The 19,655-nt window shown below is 41.2% G+C and overlaps 1 pseudogene; it reads right to left on the bottom strand.

Annotated features, from left to right (window-relative positions):
• Window positions 1–559: 559 nt before the first annotated feature.
• LOC127673218 (zinc finger protein 208-like) overlaps window positions 560–19,655 on the bottom strand; it is a 109,839-nt pseudogene continuing 90,743 nt past the window's right edge.

Here is a 19,655-nt window from a genome sequence, read left to right as displayed (position 1 = left end):
CCCATGGTACTTGCATGTTTAGTGTGTTGTGGTCTTTTGTTGCAACGAGGCTTGATCCATAACCATAAGCTTTGATGTCCTGGAACATACTCAGAAATCTACCTTGATCTCAGAGATCTGCAGGGCTCTGTCTCATGAATGCTGGGATAAAAAGCATTCAACACCCAACCTAGACAGAAGCTTTTCCTTTTAGACCTTAATTTGAAAACCCAGAATAGCAATCAATATCCATCCCTTGTCAGATTGACACATACTTGAATCTTCATACTTGAACATGAAAACAATAACCAAGTAATAATGATTCCTAACATGATAAAGTTTACTTTCATACAACTGCAAATCCATTTGTTTACCTGAATGGAATCTTGCCATAATGTAACCAGTCCTTTAATACCAATGAATATCCTTGATCACAGGATTTAACTTCATTCAACTTCCTGATGAAGCCTTATGTTTTGAACCTCCCACTTAATTCATGATTGTATTCATTAGGTTTATCTCTAGAACAGAGAATTAGGAGACTTCTCACTTGTGAATATACTTTTCCACATTGATTATATTAATAAGGTGTCTGTCTGTTATGTGTTCTTTTATGTCTTTGGAGATTACTCTGAAATGAAAAGGCTTTACCACATTGATTACATTCATAAGGTTTCTCTTTAGTGTGTGTCATTTTACGTTTTTGGAGATAAATGGGTCTTGCAAAGGCTTTACCACATTGATTACATTCATAAGGTTTCTCTCCAGTATGTGTTCTTTTATGATACTGGAGATGATTGGGTCTTGCAAAGGCTTTACCACATTGATTACATTCATAAGGTTTCTCTGCAGTATGTGTTCTTTTATGATACTTGAGATTACTGGATCTTGCAAAGGCTTTACCACATTGATTACATTTATAAGGTTTCTCTCCAGTATGTGTTCTTTTATGTCTTTGGAGAGCACTGCACTGTGCAAAGGCTTTACCACATTGATTACATTCATAAGGTTTCTCTCCAGTATGTGTTCTTTTATGATATTGGAGATGACTGTGCTGTGCAAAAGCTTTACCACATTGATTGCATTCATAAGGTTTCTCTCCAGTATGTGTTCTTTTATGATATTGGAAAGCACTCTGCTGTGTAAAGGCTTTACCACATTGACTACATTTATAAGGTTTCTCTCCAGTATGTATTCTTTTATGACATTGGAGATTACTCAGTATTGCAAAGGTTTTACCACATTGATTACATTCAAAAGGTTTCTCGCCATTATGTGTCATTTTATGTCTTTGGAGATGACTGGGTCTTCCAAAAGCTTTACCACATTCATCGCATTCATAAGGTTTCTCTCCAGTATGTGTCCTTTTATGGTATTGTAAAGTACTGTGCTGTGGAAAGGATTTTCCACATTGACTACATTTGTAAGGTTTCTCTCCGGTATGTATTATTTTATGAGACTGGAGATAACTCAGTCTTGCAAAGGCTTTACCGCATTGACTACATTTATAAGGTTTCTCTCCACTATGTGTTCTTTTATGACATTGAAGATTACTCAGTCTTGCAAAGGTATTACCACGTTGATTACATTCATATGGTTTCTCTCCACTGTGACTTCTTACATGCCTACAATGATAATTAGCATGTGAGAAACTTTACCATATTCATTACTCTGACCAATCATGTAATCAATATGGATTATGTTTACAATTTGGTCTAATGGTAAAGAATCATCAGATCTTAAGGTTTATTGCACTTTGCATGTTCATGGTGTTCTCCCTCATCATGATTTGTTCAAGACACCTATGTTGGTTATTACATGGCTCATATTTATAACACCCTCATTTTATATGGGATTTTTATATAATATATTTTTAGCTATCTGAAGAAAGTTGAACAACTCTGATGTTTATAACAGTGATTGTATTCATAATTTTCCGGTAGTGTGAATTACAACACATTTGACTGTGAACCAGGACACATAGAAAAAAATTTAAATTCCTGGTACCCATAAAGATTTTCTACCTTGTGAGTTTGGGGGTGTTCCCTGTAAAACTAGAAAACCAATTAATTGCAAATGTCTATCATATTCCTAATTTCACTCAAAAGCAGAATACTACATATCTTCTCATTATTTTAGAACAAATACTTTATGTTTCTTCTTTCAATAACGCTATACCCCCCATGATTTTTATCCATTGTGAAACATGACATATAATATACCTAATAAAAAAGAATGACAAATGAAATGTTTACAAATTGCATTCACACTGTTTAAATTTTGTTTCTCATAATATGTGCAATATAGATTAATGATTCTCCAAGACAACCTTCTTGATTCTCATAAAATGCCCTCTCACGAAACTTAACCATATTACTGCAAGAATATGTGTATCTCAAATTTACTATGGTCTATCTGGCCTAGTTCTTTGAATATTTTGGATATAAATTTATCAGTATTCAATGTGCAATATCTAAGTACTAATATACAGATTTGTAGTTCCAAAGAATATCTCTAATGGAGCTACTTATCAAATGGATACACATATCACATAACAGCTCTTGAGGTACATGGTTTTATAAAAATATTATAATCATACCTACACTTAAAGGACTGTTATTTTATACTCTTGCATTTTGGTTGAGATTCCAGAAGATATTAAAATTTCCTCAGATGCAAATTTGTATTAGTTTTCATAAGAAAATTACCTTTCATGTCTTCTTCTACTTTGACAATGTTCTTCAAGATGATGGTCTTCCCAATTATATCCTAAAACACAATACAAGAAAATGGATGTTTCTGTGAATTTTCACTGCACTATGAAAGTTACAATGAAAATTCAGTGAAAGTGAATTATTCAGGTAAATCTACATTATTTGCAATTAAAATAATTAAAGATCATCAATAACCTAGAAACATTTGTTTTCTTTAGAAAAAAAAGTAACAGTCTTACCTATAGCATTGAGGTTCTGGTAGGTTTCCATCATCACATCTTTGTAGAGACTCTTCTGGGAAGGATCCAGCAAATTCCACTCATCCTCAGTGAAGGTGACATGCACATCATCAAAAGTCACTGCATCCTAAATAACCCATACATGTGTACAACACAAAGCATGATACTAACATCACTGTAAAGGAAATATATGATTCCTCAAAAACATTCATATAATTTTTGCTCTTGATCCACTTATTTGCTGTCTCAGAAGTTATCATCACGGTGTCATTTTAGAAGGACCTTGAATTATAAGATTTACCTTATCACTTTTGAACTTGTTGAATAGGATACAACCTTGCCAGAGAAATGCCAATTGAGAGGGAGAGGCAGGAGAAACAGATCCACAATACTGAGCACACATTTGCAAAAATTGTAGGAACAATTACTAACTACAAACATGATGGGCAAGTTGGGTTTATTTGCTCATGTCTTTAATTAAAGACATACAAAATGGTGTATGTCATTAAGTTGGATGCCAGCATGTCTATATAACATGTTCTTTATTCATCTTGCAGCAACCTGAAGTACAACAGTTTAAACTGCAACAGTAATAAAATTTTACTAAAAGTGTATGCATGTTTAAACAGTTACAAATAGACAGATGAAAATACTAGCAGTGTAAATGTTGATCATAAATAAGCAATGTAGGGCAGGAGAGAGAGCTCAGCAGTGGAAAGCTTTTGTTGGTCTTCTACATAATGGGGGTTAATTTCTACCACATGCATGGGTATCAACAACTACCCATTACTTCAAGATCAGGAGTTCTGTGGACATCTTCTGACAACAGTAAAGATGAGGAATTCATGATACTCGCATTCATGCACACTCCTATTCATTCAAAATTTCCAGAACAACCACAAGAGTGAGGAAGAACATTATACATACATACAAATGCAAATAGCATACATCGGTTGTATTAAGGCCCCCGGGCACATAAGTAGCAGAATTTAAGGGGAGTCTTCATGGGGGTTCTCCAACAACTGGAGCAGGGACTGTCCCTAAAACTGATGCCCATCTCTGGAATCCTGTGACACTGAAGCCTCAGGTAGTACCGATGTCATGAACATAGACCATCTTGAGAAACAGACTATAACATATATTTGGCAACATTTCAAAATTAAAGGTGTGGATGAAGAGCTGCACAAATGCATATGTTTATTGTGCAAGCCACCTGGATTATGTGGTTTCTACCTTGACTCTCAAGACAGAAAGAGCTTCACAGAGAAAAATTGTCTTGAAAATGAAAACAGAAGGAATACAAATACAAATGTTAAACCACCAGGATTGCAAAATAGTTTAACATTGAATAACAAATGTGTCTACATCATCTTATGTGATTTAGGGACAGAGTCCAAATGGTGACTGTATGAGAGCACGAGAAGAAACCAGAATTATCAGTTTCAACCACAACACAGTCGACACACAGAACGAATGGAAGTCGACACACAGAACAAATGGAAGTCGACACACAGTTCTGTTCTGTCCTAAAAAAGCAGGGACACACCTGGAGTAGAGATTGATAGAATGCCCAATGAATCTGGCCCAACTGGAGACACTGTTTACGGGCAAGTTCCAATCCATGACATTATTATGGATATTCGGTTATGCTCTCATACAGAAGCCTTGCATAAATGTGCAGTGAGAGTTTTCACCAAGCAGCTTACTGAAAGGGATGCAGAGAACCACAGTGAAACATGGGATGGACCTTGAAGACTCCTAATGAAGATTTGGGGATGTATTGAATATCCTGAAGATGGTAGGAACTCCATAGGTAGTCTAACAAACTCAATGAATCTTTAATATTTGGGACATTGAGAGACTGAAACATCAACCAAATAGCATACACTGGCTGGACTAAGGCCCCAGGTACATAAGTAGAAGAAATTCAGGTTATTCTCCATGAGGGTCCTCCAACAACTGGAAAAGGTGCTGTCCCTAAAGCTTCTGCCTATCTTTGGTAACTGTTCCTTTAATTGGACTCCAATGTCTGCACTCCCAGGGAGAGGATACACTTAACCCAGCAGAAACTTGAAGCCCCACAGTGTCAGGATTCCCAGGGGATCCAATCAACTCCATTCTGACCCTGGATGCTATAGGCTCATGATTATCCTGTAATGAAAATGCATTCAGTCTACAGTGATCCTAATAGTCTGCAGAATCTCCTACATGGTTCAAGTGTCTAAAGTGTCTTCTGACACTCAAGGCAATATCTGGAAAGTCAAATCTTTTAAAATAAGAAAGGAAGTCCTATCATTCCAACATACAATGGTACAGAATACACTTTCCTCTTCCAGTAGACAGGAATGTACACTCCTTTTTCAACCACATGCCATGCTTACCAGGGACAAAGTAAGTTTTTCCATTAGATTTACCACACTATTTGTTTCCAACATCCAATTTACACAGCTGTCTCTAACACTGTACAAACACCAGAGGCAGCTTAACCTCTCTCCTGACTATGTCTACTGGTGGATTGCTAAGATCATATCTACCTGCCTGCCACTTCTGCCAGCTTTTGACATTAGCAACCATTCCCTCTTGAACATACCCACCAAACAGGTAAGGAAAAGGGACAACACTCAGCCAACATTCTCTGAAAATACAGACAGAAAACAGTAACTTGGGAATAAAATTGCCACCCAAACAAGACAAACCCAGAGACCAGAATCTAGACGTATTATCACCACAAACCCATATGTGTACACAGCAGAATAGGAATATAATGAAGATAAGCCAGGGAAACATGTCACCAAAAAATCCAAGGTGTCCTGTCACATCAGGTTCTCAAAAATTAAAACATGCAAGAGATCTAATACAAAAGAGGTTGTTTTGTGGAAAGGACAGAAGTGAGTACCTCGGGAAAGGATAGAGGCGCACAAGAGAACTTGCAGACTGGAATACATATATGGAGCAGAGAGAACATGATGAGAGTAGAGAAAGACTATAGAGGGGGCTTGTGTAGAGAACAGAAACAGGGAACAAATACAGAGAGCAGCTGAAGCTAGTGCTCCATGTATCTAAAGCACACCTGACAACAGCAGCAGTTAATGGAGGCAGATAATGATTTAAGCAGGTGCTAAGTCCCTGAGAGCATGCAATTGAAATTGCCTGCACGTTGACCACTACAGAGGCAAGGTTCGCATACCAAACAGGAAAGCAAGATAAATAGAATAAATGGACTTATTAGTCAAAAAATTTTTGGAGTCTAAAATTTTCTTGGCACGAAATAACCAAGAACACTGCAGCATATCAAAAGCAGATACTACAACTGATGGTAATAGAAGACGAATATTAGCTTAAAAGACGAGGAAGTAGTTTTAATTAAATCCTAAATGAATAATATCTAAACTAAAACTATGATTCCTATTAAGGTACAAGAAGCACCCAAAATACCAAATAGATTGGAACAAAAAAAAATTCCCCTTGCAACACAATATTCAAAACACTATACTTGTAAAGAAATAGGAAAAGTGCAAAAAAACAAAAATACAAAAAAAGCAAACCAAACCAAATACCAGTCACATGTTAAAATAGACCTATTAGATTTATATCAGTCCTTTCAGTGTGTAGTGTAAAACACAAAATATTTTCTAAACTTTCTGCAGAATAAAAAAGCAGCAGCCATTATATTTCTAAAATCAAACCAATGGTCCAAATGATTTGGGAAGATTCAGCCATGATAGGGAAGATATTCAGACGTCACCCGCCTGATTTAGCAAGTTAGAAGCAACACTAGAAACCTCACTCATAGTCATATCTAGCTAAAGTTTCCCATCCAACCCCTGATAGGAGCCTCCACCCCAGCACTCTGTGCTCAGCCACCTGTTCCTCCCCACTGTGGGCAGATATCCTGGGCTTACCATGTCTCGATTTCAGAGCTTCCCTGAGGTCCCCTCACAGCACAGCACGGAACTGCAGATTTCAGAGCAGGAAACAGTGAACTATTCTGACCTGCACAGTCACAGTGAACTTGCAGAAAGGTTCACAGCTTGGAGGTCTGAATTAGCCAATATCCCTTACAAATCCTCAAAATTAAAGTGTGCTTTTAGTCCAGGGCCAAACTTTTTCTTGATCTTAAGAGTGGTTTGCACTCCCTTAGCATTTGCTCTGCCTGCCTTGCAAGAGGACTCTCACACCATCCAGCCCTAGGGGACAACCCCCAATTCCAGCACAGGCTACTAAGCTGCCTGCTCCTCTCCTTATAAGCAATGACCCTGCACTCACCCGGACCTAAATTCAAACGTTGCCTGAGCTTTCCTCACAGCACTTGCCTTCCTCTTCCTGTAATCAAGATAAATATCTTGCATAGCCCATTCCTCAGGTGCAGTGGAGGTATCAATCTGACCCACAAGAGGAAGCGTGCCCAGGCTACTAACGTTGAAGAGTGATTTTAGGAAACAAGAGTTTTGTTTTCTGGCTTCATGATGGGCTCAGGGAAATTGCACCTCCCTTCCAACTGAAGATAATTCTTTGATTTTTCATGTTTCCCTTGTCAGACACACATTATTGGAAGAAGAGTACAACTGTCTCTGGGATATTTTAATAATTCATTCTACATACACAGAAAAATTCACTCTCTCTATGAGATATGTTGATTTAGAGAACTTGTGCTAACACAACTGTTGTTTTTTTCTGCACCTTGACATTGAGAAAAAAGTGCTGACAATCTATAGTGCTCCACAGTGTTTGTCATCTGTTTCCTGATTTTCTCCCAAGGTTATTTTACACCTATCATCTGGTAGAAGGGAATTGTATGAAGCCACAAAGCAAAACACGTATTTCCTAAAATCCCTCTTTAATGTTAACTGCCTGGGCATCCTTCTATTGATGGGCCAGCTTTATATCGCCCATGCAAGTCAAGTAACAGGTTATCCTCCTTGATTTTAGGAAGAAGAAGGGGAAGTGCTGTGAGGAATTCTCAAGCAAGCTAGAAGTCAGGTCATGATGAGTGCAGGATCACTGCCAACAAAGGGGAGGAGAAAGCAGCTGAACAGCCTCAGTTGCAATGGTGTGTCCTCCTCCAGTGCTGGGTGGGAGTGCAGATGGATGAGGTTCTTGGAGGACAGGCACAAATGCTATGGGACTGGAAACCTGACCTGAGATATGTGAAAGGTCTGGCCCAGGACTGGAAGCACACTCTAACCTTGAGGAGGCGTAAAACTCACTGGCCAATCAAGGACACCAGGCAGACCTGCCAGTCAGACTAAGAGGAGGGTTCTTCCTGGTGCCTTGTTGAAATTTGTTTTGGCTTAACAAGCTTGAACAGGTCTCTGTGTCTTGCTTTGAGTGCTGCTCTTGGGTGCTGTGTGGTGACCTCAGTTAGTTCTGTTTTTGAGACATGTTGAACACAGGGTCTCTGCCTATAATGGGGAGAACGTGGATGTGCAGTGGGGCTGGTGGGGGTGGGTCCTCCCTGTGGCTGGATAGGAAGCATCAGTCAGATGTTGCCAGATGTAGCCAGATGTGGACACCTCTGAGTTCCTTTGTGGTGCTCCTCACTACCTATATCAGGCTGTCAACTCTGAGAAACTTCACCAGCAAGGCTGAATCTGCTCAAAACATGTGAGCCAAGGACTTGCTTAAAGTAATAATACAGGTAGGATGCTTAACGTGGAGAGCTCTATTTCCTCTTAAATCCACAAGCTCTGCTCTTAGCATTTACTACTTATGTATAAGATCCATTTGCAGTTTATTTTTTGGAGCTTTTGAAAAGCATCTCATGTTCTGGGTGGAACTCCAATATTAAATTGAGATACAGAAGCGTAGAACGGATGATATAAAGGATTCACCAAGCTTAGGAAAGAGTGACAGTAAGTAGCACTAAGCTGATTGAGGACGACCTTAAAATCACCCCACTGATAGTATATTAAGCAGGCTGGTGAGAGACTAGGATGCTGGGGGGTTATGTGTTTGTTCACCAGGTTTTTCTAGAAATCAATCTCCAAACCATAACAAAGGAGACAACTGTAGTGTACAACCAGCGAAAGTGAATATGCTGATAGCAAGTTAATAATAATAATAATAATAATAATAACAATAATAAAATTGTAGTAATAATAATAATAATAATAATAATAAATAAAATAAACGTCTATGACAAGCTGCTCACACAGTCATTACAGAATCACAACCAACATTAAGACCTGATGCCCCATTTTCTACTTGAGGAAAGCATAGTTCTGCCACATGGGACAGACTACACTGGGTGACAGCCATGTGAGATGGAAAAACACCTTTGTACTTGCAGACAGGAGCTGAGCACAGCTGTCCTCTGAGAGGCAACACCAGCGACTGACTGAGACAGAGGCAGATACTCACAGCCAACCATGGGACCCAGGTCATGGATCCCTATGGAGAGTTAGGGGAGGATGGAAGGAGCTGTAGGGGACGCCAATCCCTTAAGAAGACCAACAGTATCAAGTACCCCAGACCTCTGGTAGCTCGCATATTCTAAGCCATCAACCAATGAGTAAGGGCTGTTCCATGGCCCCAGGAATATGTGTAGCAGACGACTGCATTGTCTGTACCCAGTGGGAGACTGTATACCTACTACTCCAGGAGACTTGATGCCCCAGGGAAGGATAATGGGGGAGTGAGTTGGTGGTGTGTGGGTGGATGAGAGGAGTAGAGGTGAGTGTGATGAAGCACCCTCTCAAAGCAAATGGGAGGAGGAATGGTTTAAAGAGCCCTGGGAGTGGAGACCAGAGAGTGGGGCAACAATTGGAATGTTAATAAGTAAACTAATTAAAAAGTAATTAAGAGAGAGAGAGAGAGAGAGAGAGAGAGAGAGAGAGACTGTTGTATGGAGGGCTATCCTTATCCAGCAAGTCTTTCCATGAGGCCCTCATGCATGGAGAATGACATAGCTCCTTCTCAATCCCAGGAACATACGTGACAGAGATCTTAACAGCCTGGGGCCTACTCCACGGGATCTTTTCCTAAGGCTACAGTGGATTGAGAATAAAATAGAGCTCCTTTTCTAAAGCCAGGAATATGCTAGGAGAGCTGGTAATGGTCTGGGGCCAGGGCCTTCAGGACATTTTATATCCTCTGTCCACCATATGGGGCTGCGGTTGTCAGTCCCAAGGCCACTGTAGGCTTGGTCAGTAATGTTCTTGAGATAAGGTCTTTTCTCCAAGTGCAGAATTTTATGATAGCTTCTGCTGGCTTCCTGTTTATTTCCATTTTCCCTCTATAGGTAAGTCACAAGATGGTTTACTTAGGAGCTTTACTTAGTATAAGACATGGCTTCTGCAAGATCTCCTCATCACAATATTTATACATACTTTTATCATTTTAAACATTTATTTTAAAAGCTTAAATATTTATATATTCATATTTTTATAAAAATATAGTTTATATTTATATAAATATATATTTCTATTTTATAATTATATTTTTATATTTTTATTTTTACTTAAAATATAAAATAAATATATAAATATATATGCTATTCTTATGAGCTTTATTTAGGATAAGGCGTGGCTTCTGTAAGACCTCCACCCCACAACTTTGATTCTTTTTTTCTTTTTAAAGATTTATTTTATATACACATATATATATATATATACACACATATATTTGTACATATATGTACATATATATACATATATATTCATATATATAAATATATATGTATATACAAACATATAAATATATATGTATATACAAACATATATATATATATAATAGGGACAGTCTCCTTTCCCTATTTAAATTGTGCCTATTTCATTGATATATTTTATTAGCATACAGAATAAAATCTGACAGGAGACGTTGCGAGTCTCCGCAGATATCCACTATATATCATTAAGGCTGCCTCACCTGGTGACACTTTAGGTAAAACCACACCACAAGTATTCAGTGTGTGCATCGGACGCATGGGGACATATCACCCATGTTCACACAATGCCATCACCACACACAACCATTTATGGGTGTGGACAGCTCAAGGCTTTCTCACAAAATGGTAGAACCACCATGATTGTGGACGTCACTGACAGGGGTGGTTGGCGGTGTCAGCGTGTCTTGGCGAGATTGTGGGCGTCACTGACACGGGAGGAGGGCGCAGCTCAGCGAGACTGACTGTTACTGTGGGCGTCACAGACACGGGAGGTGGGCTGAGCTCAGTAAGACTGTTACTGTGGGTGTCACTGACACGGGAGGTGGGCGGAACTCAGTGAGACTGAGTGTTACTGTGGGCATCACTGACAAGGGAGGTGGGTGTGGCTTCATGTTTTATAAGCCTTACCACTGTTGGTCTTTCTTAAAGTTTAACCCCTCAGTAGGCTAAGTCATGCACCAGACTAGAGCGTGGTCACAAAGCTCTCAGTGTGAAGACGACAATTAAATATCATTTCTTACAGTTTGCTCTCTGACCCTCATTTTTCAGGAAGTGTGTGTAGGAAATAAACACTGCACAGAAATACTGACCAGCATGTTTTTCCTTGAATATTCAACATTTTCTGTAATTCACACCACCTGAAATTTTCAACAGAGGTGGGAAGTCTTGGGTAATTCATCCTTGATTCACTGAGAGAATGACTCATCCTTGGGCACCAGGCTGTTCTGTCAGCATTTAGAAGCTCACCCTGGGTTCGAATCAAGTCCCATTGCAGTGTGCTGGGCATAATCCGATTAGGTTGGTAAAACAAAAGCACCAAGAAACAAAATCACCCACACAGTTGGAAATGATTTCAGCTCACACAAGCCAAGAGCCAAGAAAAACTTGGCTTTGTGGGAAATTCACAGTTAGCAGAGCCCTGAGCTTCCAAAGATGTGCACATTGGCATTCCTCTATGGAGGAAGAGCAGCCCCACAGCGACCCCTGCTGTGAAGAAGTAGCAGCACCTGGATCTCAGAGTCAGAGCTGCGGATCTAGGGAGCTTAGGATCTTCTGGCTCCTTCCTTGGTTCCTGCTCCAGCTGTGGAATCTATAAGTGTAGACAAGCCAACAGGGTGACTAACTATGGTCCTGTCCTGCCAGGATTGCAAGACTCACACAAAACTCAGGGTTTTTGAGTGAGTCAATCGTGGCTGTCCTGTGTTTTCCCTGTCAAGTGGACTCTTGGGCCATGGCCCCAAGGCAACAGGGAAACTACAGCTTGATGGAAAGTCCAGCTGAGAAGGATACCAGTTGAGTACTTGTCTGTGCCATTTGGAAAATCTTAGAAGAGCAGAAAGGAAACCAGCTGTCAGGAGATTTATGTTTGCACTGAGTGTGTTGCATTGCATGATGGGTGTGTGTCACAAGTCTTAGCACACTTGTAGGGCCAAATGGGTCTTTACCTAAGGTAGACAGTATGAAGTCTGCTTTTCGAAATGTCAGGAGGTTGAGCAGGGCAGAAAACAATCTGAACGCGTGACACCTGCAATGCATCACCATTCTTGATCAAACGTGTCAGGGGTTTTTGTGAGCCTTTTGGAGCACACCTTCCAGAACCAGAGCTCCTGCAGAATTGCACCTCTGTTCTCCTGGCAGAGCATAATCCTGTCAGCACAGCGAATGTTCGGAGTCACAAAAACACACATGCGGTTTCAAATCACCTTTGGAAAACAACGTAGGCCTGCTGACAGCCTAAGGAAGATGGCTTGATGGACAAGTCATAGCTATTAGAGAAGCGGGTTCACAGGAGGAGCACTGAGGTCCCCATCACCTGGAACTCCAGTGCCGCAGCACCCCCTGTGGTGAAGAACTTTCTGGACTGCAGCTCTGTAGGAGGACTGAGTGTCTGCACATGGAGACTTTAGCCTTCTTGCCAGGCCTCATTCCTTGCCTCTGGTTCCTGCATTGCCTTCAACCACCACAACCATCCTGCATGCGAGTGGTTCCTTGGAAGGGACCAAGATAACTCGAATAAAATAAAATAAAATGAAATGAAATGAAGTGAAATGAAATGAAATGAAATAAAGTAAAATAAAATAAAATAAAATAATAACCAAAATATAAGCTACACCAGTTCGGCTCCTGTCTGTTATTTTGTAGATCACTAGCATTTCCCTAGCACCACAAATCTCTTCTCATCTCGATGGAACTCACTTTGTAGAACAGGCTACTCACAAGTAGCTGTGTCTTCCTGTGTGGCCCTGATCCCACACCTTTCTAAACAGTCTCACAGGGTCAGGAGAACCCTCCTCAACAAATCTTCTCACGGCATCTGCTTTCTGTACACACCCCGATGGAAACACAAGGTGAGCTCTTGAATATTTGTCAGCAGAGAGGCCTCAAGATTCACACATCTCGTGAGTGTGAAGTCCCACAGAAAGACTCTGTGGTCAGAATGCTTTGAGTGAAAGCCATTCTGGATACACAATGAACACACAATGGGACTTACTCCTTACATTGTGACCAGGTTCCCCTCCTGCAGAAGAAAGGTCCCTGCGGCCACACAGGCTTGACCATTGGCCGACATTAAAGCACAGTTCAGTCAGCAACACTGCCTGGTCTGTTCCAAGGTGAGAATAGAGTGCATCCCAGAACTCATGGCTCCGGCATGATCAGTCGGACGGCTCTCAGTCCAGAGCTACTTTTCTGAGGCTGTGTTCCAAGGCCATCGCCAACACCTCCACACCAACCACACCTGTTGAGAAGTCCTAGCAGGGTAGAGAGGGGCGGAGACCAGTCCAAGCTGCCATCATAGTGACAGCCATGTCTGAAATTCCACCATTTCCGATTGAGTGATTGGATGGGATGTGAATCCCTTAAGAAGGCCAACAGTATCAAGTACCCCAGACCCCTGGGAGCTCAGAGACTAAGCCATCAACCTAAAAGCATGGGCTGGCCATGACAGACATAGCAGAGGAAGACATTATCTGTACTAAATAACACACTATTTTTCTAATCTTGAATAGATAGGCCGTCCCAGGGCAGGAAAATGGGGGAGGTGAGATGGTGGTGGATGGGGGGATGAGAGGAGTGGAGGTGGGGGTGATGGAGCACACTCTCAAAGGCAAAAGGGAGGGGCAATAGAGTAAACAACCCTGGGAGGGGGTACTGGATACTGAGGCTACATATGGAATATAAGTAAATAAAACAATTAAAGAGACAGACAGACAGACATAGAGGCAGAGAGAGAATGTGTGTGTGAGAGACAGAGAGACAGAGAGACAGAGAGACAGAGACAGAGACAGAGAGAGAGAGAGAGAGAGAGAGAGAGAGAGAGAGAGACTATTGTATGGAGGGCTAGCCTTATCCAACAAGTCTTTCCATGAGACCCTCATAGATGGAGAATGACATAGCTCCTCTTCAAACCCAGGAACATATTTGGCAGAGACAATAACAGCCTGGGGCCTCGCCCTTGGGAGATTTGCTCTGGCTAGGATTTTGAGCACTATATTGAACAGATATAGAGAGAGCGGGCAGCCTTGTCTGGTCCCTGATTTCACTGGGATTGTTTCAAGTTTCTCACCATTTATATTCCATGTAAGTTTTCTATTTTATGAGAAAATATTTCTATTTAAGTCTTGAAATAGTTTTAGAAATGTTTTCTGTGTCTACCATTTTTTTCTGTATTATTTTCCATGAAAAACTTTGCTTTTAATACATTTTCTATAATTCTTCAAATTTATCAGAAATATTTACCATCAAATTCTTCAATATATTAGAAATGTTTCCTATGTGTTTGGTCCATTAGTAAAGATATATTTGAAAAAATGGAAAAAAGAGTTAAACTTGCAGAATTTATTGGAAAATATTAATGGTAAAATAATAAACATTCAACATTCAATCAACATATATACACACACACACACACACACACACACACACACACACACACATATATATATTTATCATTAGTATCCCTATTAAACAAAGAAATGTCAGGGTTGGGTAAGTCTCAGGATTAGGTTAAAGAATTTGTGTGGTTTTTTTTGTTAACTCAGCTTCTATCTTTTCTCTCATATGCCTTCTGAATGCTCTTTTTCATGATATCAAAATCTTCTTTCTTACCCCGAATGAAATAGGTCAGTGAGTTATCCATGAACCTAGAATTCCCAGATGGGAACTATCTTTACATTATTATGGGCCCAGTTCACATACAACAGAAGAATAAACATGACTCACAACATCATTGCTTTTCTGGTGTGTTGGGGTATCCAGGGCTTGCTGTGGTGGGAGAACTAGATTTTGATGATACCAATTTGCCTTGGGTTCTGTTGCTTTTGTTTTTGCCCTTGTGTCTTGCTCTCTGGTTGTCTCTGGTGTTAGTTGATGTGTCTGTGACTGAGGTTTCTCTCTCCAGCAAGCCTGTGTGTCAGTACTTCTGAGAACAGTTCTCTCCAGGAGGAATTTTGGTATGGGGATAATTTTCACATAGTCAGCCTGCTCCTAGGTGGAGCTCCAGAAGGATCCTGTCCCCAGCTGTTACTTGGTTTCTGTGTCCTGATGGCTCTGGGTGGATCCCTCTTGGGCCTTGGATTTTAAGAAGAAGTGGAGTCTTACCTATGTTTGCAGGTGTGGTGTTACTCCTGGGAGATCAGCTCCCTCCCCACAGTAATTGTATATGGAGCACTGTGGCACAGGATCAGCTCTGGGTGCAGGAGAATAGTGGAAGGGCCATGTCCCAGGCTGCTCCTCGGTTTTTTGACCTGAGTTCTCTGTGGGGGTCCTTTTGAGCAGGTGTGGTAGTCTTACCTGTACTCACAGGATTCCTGTCACTCTTAGAAGACCCTCTCTCAGACTGCAGTATTGGGGGATGGAGAACTGTGGCGCAGATTTAGCTCTCACATTTAGAGTTTTGATTATATGTGACAAGAGAATTTTATTTTTGTTCTAAATTATTTGGGGTGCTTTAGGCTTCTTGGATATTTATGGCCATCCTCTTATTTAGGTTTGAGAAGGTTTTTATTTAAATGATTTTATTGAAGATTTTTTTTCTAGTAGTTTGAACTGGGTGTTGAGAGACTGAAACATGCTATTAGAGAGAGAGGGATAGAGGAATGGGATGGACATTTTTGAGATTGTGTACCATGAGAGAGTTAAGAACTAGACAAAAATATGAAAGTAATAAAAGAGTTAAAAGGTAAAAAAACAAGACTGAAAGATCTCCCATGTTCAAAGATATAGAGATTTAACATTTTTTTCTGACCTTTCAAGGACAAAGAATACAAATAACATCAAGGAAAAGTGTTCTAATAGCACCGTGGTTGCAGATCTCAGATGAACAGCTGTGCTGTGCTGTGCTATTCTATCCTTAGCAAATGGCCGGTTTTGACTCTAAGGAGGATGGTTCCAAGGATGTCCACAGCTGCACCTAAATCCACACCAGAAGGAATTGATTTTAACTCGCCCTGACTGTGCTCTGTCTCAGGGCTAAGTCAGCACTATAGTCAATTCTTTTATAGTTTCATTTTTATGTGCATGGTTGTGATGCTTGCGTACATCTCTGTGCAATACCTGCAAGGCCAAGGAACATCAGAACCCTTGGGACTGTATTTACAGGACTTGATTACTTACCAAGTTGTTTATGGCACTGAACCTTATCTTCCTTCAGTCCACAATCTTCTTCCCTAGCACGCTGCCTGTCTACCTGTGATTTTATTGAAAAATGATTTGACATTTTAATGTTAAGGCTTATTATTCCCGTTATATTAATTTTTATGAAAGCACTACTTGTAGACAGGAATTATGTTTTTCCATACATTTTGATTTAGAGGATTCATTTTCCCTGAACCCGATTTTGGATTCTGTTCTCGAGGATACTTTATACACAGCCTCAAACCACAGACGCCATTCCTTCCATGAAACCCTTTCAGTGCAGTGACCGAGGTGTGGACAGAGCAGGGTCAGAGGTCATAAGATTCCTAGTTCAGAGGCCATCAAGGATCAAGCAGGTGACTGGCAGGAAGGTCAGGCAGTGTGAACCACAAGTTTTCATCAAGGAAGACTCACTACACTGTGCTGTGTAGACTCTGCATTGGCTGCCACACAGCCAGGCCCCAGGCTGCCCTTCTTCAGTTCTCAGAGGCCCTGTAGTCCTGGCTGTTGTCATTTTGTCTACGCCCTGCCCCACACTGACCTGACAACAGTCTGGTGTGGCAACTCAGTCTAAAAGGGGCTGACTCAGCCTCTGAGAGACATGCCCACAGTGTGGGCCACGCCCCTCTGCAGGCCCCTCTTCTCCCAACGGTTTCCATGACTAACTTGGTTCACTGTGTGCAGGAAGCTACCAGAGGACCCGCCCCTAAACAGGAAGCCCTGCCCCCATCGTGACTCGGCCTCTCAGAGACACGCCCACAGTGTGGACCACGTCCCCTTCCCCCACCCCATACCGCACCTCCACCAAACACACCCTTGACTTCCTTTTACAACACACAACACTGACAACCTTACGCAGAGATGTGAAGAATTCAACAGTGGGAGTCACTTTGGGGGAAAGAGTGGAGGGTGAGACCATTTTTGCTCATGGTGGCAATGCCATCTGGGAAACCCAAGTCACCCACACAGTCCTTAGGGAGCCATGTTTCCCTGGCAGGGCTGCCACCAGGTGCTTCCTCCACCCACGAGTCAGTTTTTGAGTCCTTGTCCTTGTTCTCATCTGTGGAGTGGGAGGGCTCATCCTAGGCTAACTAGCAATTTGCCCCTCCCAGGCCAAGGGGAGAAACTGAGGTAAAGCTTATGAAGAGCTTTGATCTCTGTGGATAAAAGCCACTGGGCAGCCATATTAATTACAGTAATGAAGGAAAATAGTACCCCTGGTAAGGAGGGAAATGAGAGGGGAGCACGGAACAGAATATGTAGGAGTCTCTAGGCCTGGTTTGCACCCACCCAGCCCCTTAACTTTTGAATGTCTATTTGGTCAGGCACAGTCACACAATACATTTAAGATCTGTTGGGAAAGCTAGTGCATGCACAAATTCCAATAAATAGGTTTTAGAAATATAAAATATTTTAATAAAAAAATCTATTATTTTATATTATTAATTATATATATATTATGTATTATAATATATTATATATATACTTATATATTATTATATATTATAATTAATCTGAGAAAATGATTTCATATACTCTTACAAGGCAAGACAGAGGACCCCAGTGTCTAGATAAATAGACCGTGTATCACAGCCACCATGATGGTTAACCTCCATTGTCTACTGGATGAGTTCCAGAGTGGCCAGGGGTGTTGTGATCATAAAAAGAGAAAGAGGTGAGAGACTATGTTCTAATGGCAGTGTGGGGGAAGGGCGTGCCTCAGTGGGCCCATGCCAAGGCATCGCTTCCTCCTGAGGTTACCAGACACAAGACGGTATAGTACAGAATAGAGTTTATTCAGGGCATGGAGAGGGGAGTCAAGAGGGAAGTAGAGGCAGAGAAAGGCAGAGAGAGGGAGAGAGGAGAGAAGCAGAGGCGGCCATGACCATGTGGAGAGAGGGGGGAGGGGAGAGGAAGGGAGGGGAGCCCAAGAAGGGGCAAGAGAGAAGCTGAGAGTGAGAGGATAAGAGAGAGGGAGGGGCAGGCAGCCCTTTTTATAGTGCACCAGACCTACCTGGCTTTTGCCAGGTAATGGTGGGGCAGGGCATATCTGGCTGTTGCCTGGTAACTGTGGGTGGTGCTTAGACAGAATCCTAACAAGGGGGAGGTTCCTCGGGGTGTGGCTGTAAGGGACTGCCTTGGTTGTCTTAACTGGTTTGGGAAGCCCCACCCACTGTGGGCGGCACCATTCCCTGGCTAGGATCCCGGGCAGTGTGTGGAAAGGGACTGAGCAGCAGCAGGCGTTCATTACTCTTGGCGTCCTGATTATTTACACACCTGATGTGAGTGAGCAGCTGCTTCACACTTCAGAGTGGCATTGCCCACCATGAGGGACTTTACTGTGAACCGTGAGCTGGAATAAACCTGTTCTTCTGACTAATTATGTGTTGAATATTGATCACTGATTAATTTTCAACCAATTGGTTGCTATTTATTGATCATGAACTGATTGACAGATTGTCAGATCATGACTGGCTGGTCGTCGACTGGCAGTCTGTTATCAATCACCAATCAAGTGTCTGATTGGCTGCTCGGCAATGGGACTCACGGGGAATGATTGATTGGTCCCTGATTGAATGCTGATCAATGGACAATCAGTCCCCAACTGATGTCAAGTTCACACATGTTCATACCTTCTTATGTCATGGTTGATTTCCAGAGTGAAAAAAACAACTGTCATGATAATGCCTAGATCTTACTAGTCCACAATAAGGCAAAGCAGTATATACTGGACCAGGTGATAATTATGACTAAATTGATTGAACTACCAATTGTACAAGGACAGACACATAAAACTCTTGTAATGCATCTTGGGAACATATTTCAAATATGATAACCACTTCTCTTCATTGATTTACTGAAATTAAGGAAAGAAAAAACAAGTATGTGTAGAAATACAACCTTAACAAAATATGACAAGAACACGCATGTCACTTGTAATTGTCATTTCTGCAATTAGCCATGAGGCCGTTGCTTATATTTATGACTACCTTCCCCTAGTACCCATTCTGTATTTTCACCAACCTTGATATTAACCTCAGTAGATCTAGATCTGTTCCTGGACAACTGATTCATACCTTCATTTCTGATGGGTCTGTGTGTTTTGTTATCCTGTCTGGATAAGTTTATTGTAGGTTTCCATTGTCTTTAAGCACAAGATGTAGTATTATAATGAGATACCATAATCCACTAGTTCTCAACCTG

The sequence above is a fragment of the Apodemus sylvaticus genome, chromosome 22 (genome assembly GCF_947179515.1).
Source record: "Apodemus sylvaticus chromosome 22, mApoSyl1.1, whole genome shotgun sequence".
NCBI lineage: Eukaryota > Metazoa > Chordata > Mammalia > Rodentia > Muridae > Apodemus > Apodemus sylvaticus.
The sequence above is the reverse complement of the archived record's forward strand: the minus strand, read 5'-3'. Positions and strand labels throughout refer to the sequence as shown.